This window comes from Haematobia irritans, chromosome 1 (assembly GCF_050003625.1).
Source record: "Haematobia irritans isolate KBUSLIRL chromosome 1, ASM5000362v1, whole genome shotgun sequence".
Classification (NCBI taxonomy): domain Eukaryota; kingdom Metazoa; phylum Arthropoda; class Insecta; order Diptera; family Muscidae; genus Haematobia; species Haematobia irritans.
The window spans coordinates 169,376,007-169,381,489 of record NC_134397.1 but is presented as its reverse complement, the minus strand read 5'-3'; the positions used below and the strand labels follow the sequence as shown (position 1 = coordinate 169,381,489).

The following is a 5,483-nucleotide window of genomic DNA, read 5'->3' as shown; positions in this document are numbered from 1 at the left end:
GAATTTGTTTAAAATAAAAAAATATATATTGCAGGCTTTGATATTAAGAAAATATTTTTTACTTTTAACAGTCTGCTATCATTTGGATTTTTAAACTGAAATATATTTATATGCTAATAGCATTTTTAATATATCGCAAAAAGAGAATTAAAATTCGATAAATAAGATACCCAGCCAAAAAAGTTGGAAGTTGATCCAAAGTACTTCCAAAAATGTCCTCCAAAAGATGTTCTTTATTTTAACTACCCAGGACGTTCTTTTAATTGAATTTTATATAACTCGATGTTTTCACATTTTAAATGGGTAATTTTACCTTTTTTATTTTTTTTTTTGCTTTAAATGGGTTAAAAACAGAGTAAGAATTAATAAAATGGTAGAAATTATTAAAATTTTGTCTAACAAAATGTCAAATCCAATCTAGAAAAAATGCGAATTTTTGAAAATAGTTGAGGTCAAACGTTTCAGGCAAGCATTAGAATGCATTAAAATTTATAAAAAATTATACAATTTATTTATTTATTATATAATTTATTTATAATCGTTATTGTTGTTTTTTTATTTTTTGATCTCAGCTTAAAGCCATGCATTGACTAAACTACAAGTGTAGCTTAACCAACAGAGGAAAAGTATGCTTGTCAAATTTATTTGGGCAAAGCCCTATAGACTGCAAGATGGTTGGATGTACAGCTGTTTCGGAATTACCACATTCCTCATCAGCATCCTCTACTTGCAGCAAAACTATCAACCAATTATCAGAATAAATTCGGGTAATTCACTCAACCCAACGTGAACTACACTTGAACCTCCCAAAAAAGGGTTTGATAGTCGGCTGCTGCCTAAACAAATTTGCCAGCATATCTCTTTTCCTTTGCTAAACTCAAATCATCGATTTGTATGTATTTGGCTGGCTTTGTTTTTGAGCGTGCTTCCTCTATCTTCATTCGTTTTGTTTGTTATTGTTGGCTTCTCTTCAATCGTTATTGTTTTTTTTTTTGTTTTTTGATCTCAGCTTAAAGCCATGCATTGACTAAACTACAAGTGTAGCTTAACCAACAGAGGAAAAGTATGCTTGTCAAATTTATTTGGGCAAAGCCCTATAGACTGCAAGATGGTTGGATGTACAGCTGTTTCGGAATTACCACATTCCTCATCAGCATCCTCTACTTGCAGCAAAACTATCAACCAATTATCAGAATAAATTTATTTATAATATTAAAAAATTTTTTAATTCACATCCAAAACACTGAATTCGAATCACACCTAAAGAAGTGATGCAAATTCAGTGCAACGGTGTTGAAATAGTGGACTTCCCTCCAATGACAATTCATCGCTTCTGCGCCAATTTTGCACTACTTCCGGATCCAAAATGAACATTTTCACTACTTTTTTGGCGACGCTTTTTTGCTGGGATACTAATTTACATTCTTTGGAGCCTAGAAATGTATTTATATTAAATAAGTCGCATTTTGGTATAAATCAATACTGAAATACTTAAGAGAAGATCAAGCAAATTTTTTTGAGTGTAGAATGGAAACCAATGCAACACAAATAAGTGTATTAAAAGTTGTCCATAGCTTAAAGTTATGGCATTCGATTTCATGGCACTTCTACACCACATTGTGTATGGGTGAACTTCTATTCAGGAAATTTTTGTAATTGTTCAGTTGTTAACAGAAATATTTCACACATACGCCTCCTCTTTGCTTTCATACGCACATTCTCAAATATACAGCTTAGTGATACTAAACAAGGATATGGAGAAAAGTTTTACGCTTCTCTGAATTTTTAAAGTTTCTTTTGTTTGTTGGTTTCTTGTTCAACTTCATCGTCATCTTTTACTTGAGGGAGTTTTCCATTTGACAGGACTCCAAATCCGATGCACCCTGTACGGCTTTGAGCCATGTGTGCAACTTGTGTGCATTTTGTTTTTTGTTCATCTACACATTCGTTGGATTTTCGAACTATTTGTTAAATAAAAATTAAAAGAATTGAGAAAGTCTATCGACACTGAACAAAATATTGTCGTTGGGCCAAATTTTTCTTGTCATTTAAATACGAATGCGTTTTTTTGCTTAGCATAGAAGACGCATTTGTCTGATATTAAGTTTTTTCCTTGTGCACAAGTCGATAAACTATTCAATGAAGTGGTTTTGTCCTTATAATTGGACTTAAAAATGGGTATCTTAATATGAAAGAAAAATTTAATTTGACTGAGGTCAACCTGTATTTAAAAATTCTAAATAACCCTTTAGAATTAACGCAATTGTTATCTAAAGACTTTCTCTACACAGAAAAAAAAGTGTCTCGTAAATTTAAGAAAATTTTTACATTAATTTATTACAAGAATTTTCCAGAATTTTAGTTCATTTTTCGCATCTTCAACGAAAATTAACTACTCGGAAGGAAATTTTACAAATTCTAAGTAGCAATCGTTTAGTTCATGGCCTACAAAATACGATGGAAATTTCCTTAAAAAATTTTTTAACTGGTAGTTAAAAATTCGTTTGTCATGCTATAAAACTACTTGTGAAATGTAAAATATTTTGTAAATAATAAGTGCAATTTACTATAAGATTTTTTTGTATGAGAAAATATTTTTTTACGAAAAATGAACTTGAAAGTGGATAGCAATTTCTTACTGACAATTCCTATAGTTAATAATTGTTGGTAAAAAATTACCCAATGAAATATTTTTAGTTCACATGTAATTAAATTTATAGACATTTTCGTCAAAAATTGTAGATAACATTTCTTGAAAATTTTGCAAATTTTAAGTTAAACGTTTCATTGATCGTAAACTGGTGTGCCTTTACGAATATTATTCTTAGAGTAAATTGTCAGCAGATGCGATGAACTAATGCATAGTACAGACATCTTTATCGGCATAGTGGAATGTGATTAATGTAAAGATGATGTTACTTGAGTTTTGTTGTGTATACATGAGCGTGGGGTTGTTTGTTATTTTTGTGCATTTAGTGGTTTGTGTGTGTGTGTTTGTTATGGATGAGGTGTTGTTTTCAATAAAGGCACATGTGTTTTTGTTGTTGTAGGAATGTTTTGGCTTTGATTGGTTTTGTTTGGCATGCTTCAGTTGTATAGTTGGCGTTGGCGTGGGCTGTTGCATCTTTTAAGTAGGTATGCAACAAGGAGTATAAAGGCATGGAATATTTTGGATTTTTGAGACATATATTGGTGTTTGTTTATTAAACCTTTTAAATGAAAGTTATTAATATTTTATTGGTAGTTTAGAAAAAAGTTATAACGAATATTGAGGAAAATATGTTGAAATTGAAAGTGTATTGAAATTTTTATTATTCTATGTAAAAAATTAATATTCAATTCCAGATGAATTTGGAAAATTTTTGTTATATCTCAGCGTATAGTTTATTCATAAATTGGTAAGTATTTCTTCTAAAAATATTTTTTATGTATATTATTATTTGTTAATTAATTTTTTTTGGAAACCAGTTTAATGCTTTTCTTTGTTGTAAAAACAATATTTAATTTCAGAGCAACTCCAGATGGATTCGAACAAATAAAAAATAGAGAATTAGTAAGTTTTCTTTTAAAAATTGGCTTTATTTTAACTAGAATATTTACGTTTTTGTGACCTTTTTATCATCAAAATTACAGGTTTTTAATGCCTTATTTTAGTATTTCTTTAATCAAATTTTTTGGAAACCAATGTAATATTTTTAATGAAATATTTAATATTTAATTTCAGATTAACCCCTTAAACATTTGGACAAATTGTTAGTACTCCTTTGCCTATAATTTAATAGTGAATTGGTAAGGATTCTTTAACTTTCTTTTAGCCCTGGACAGTCATCCTTATTTTTTGTACATTAACAGCCTTTATCATTTTGACTACGGCTCATTTCAAGACGCTAAAATTTTCATCGTGAGCGAAAAAGTGAACCAAACTTGAGTTTATTTTCTTATTCAATTTGGTTTTAAGTAGTATAAAACAAAAATTCATAAAACGGTCGAATTAGTATAACTTAAATTCACCATTTCCCAATAGACTAAAATGCATTTTAAATCGAAAATTAAATTACGTGTCGTCATTTTGACAAATGATGACTGTCTAGGGTTATCAAGAATATTTGGTTTTTAATGCATATTATTTTTTCATTAGATTTTTTGAAAACTTATTTAATAATTTTATTTAATATTTAATTTCAGAGTAACCCAAATAAATTTGGACAAATTTTTATATTTCCCCTCAGCGTACAATTTAATAGAGAATTGGTAAGTTTTATATTAAAACTTTGGCTTTCTTTCAACTAGAATATTTATTTTATTATATCCTTCACATCGATAACAACACAGTTTTATGAGTTTATATAGAATACTTCATTATTTTTCTAATTGTTTCAGGTACACATTTTATGAGATACGTTTTCCAAAGAAAAGTTGAATTCTTTACACCATTTGATAAAATGCCCCAAATATGGTAAGTTACAAGCTAAAATGAAGAATTAAAAATTATATTTCATTACATGGTGTTAATTTTTAACAATTTTCATTTTTGTTTCCATTTTTTCCAGCAAGATATGTGAAAAAACTACCTACGATGAATAAAAAAAGGATAAGTCAAAATGTCCAAACAGCGGGTTCAAATGAACTACTCTCTGTTCCACGTGGTCATCATTTTTATTCACAAAAAACATTGTATTAAGAACTTTCATCATAAGTTTTTATAATAAAGTACTTTTGCTTAAAGAAAGTTTAATTTTAATGTATGAAAATTTTCATAATAGTAAAACGGTTTGTTGTTCCTTTAATTACACACAAAAAAATAACTGCAAATAAATATTAACAACTTTATTTGTATGTAAAATCTGCTGATGCTCAACAAATTTGTCTATTGAATATGAGGCATTTGTTGTTGAAATGTGTTTGTAGATGCTTGACAGAGGAAATAATAGAAATATTATGAATTTTCAACAAATAGTTTTGTTGCGAAAATAGTTGACTGCTATCGATATGAAAACAAAAACAAAAATACAAGACTGGTTACGCTCACATCGCTGAGAATATGTACGAAAGCTAAAAGAAGTATGCGAAGAATACCGTTAGAATAAAATAAGTATGAGCACATGCATGTGTATGATAGCAAGCAAAGAGCTCACTCATCAGAGAATACAGAAAAGCATGTATAAATGTCTGTAAAAAATTATATTTTTCAATTTGGTAGTTTCTTAAATGTGTTTGTTGTATGAGATAATTAATAAAACCATATTAATATTGGGATTACACTTATTACAATTCTAATTAACTAAAATATATAGCACTGGGCAAATAGTTGTCAAAATGCTTGCTTGACCCTGGACTACTCAAATTTAAAATCGTCATACATTTACAAAACTGAGTATAGGACACAAAAATGTTACATGTTCCCGGTCCAAAAATAACATTTTGGTCAAATTCCTTTTCTTTGTGTACTTAACAAAATATCTCCAAAATTTTTCCGGCATATT

The 5,483-nt window shown here is 28.7% G+C and overlaps 1 long non-coding RNA gene across 1 annotated transcript; it reads left to right on the top strand.

Annotated features, from left to right (window-relative positions):
* Positions 1-4,184: 4,184 nt before the first annotated feature.
* LOC142242898 (uncharacterized) lies at positions 4,185-4,735 on the top strand. Its single transcript, XR_012724240.1, has 3 exons — positions 4,185-4,251; positions 4,381-4,456; positions 4,551-4,735. It is a non-coding gene; the product is annotated as an uncharacterized LOC142242898 (long non-coding RNA).
* Positions 4,736-5,483: the final 748 nt, after the last annotated feature.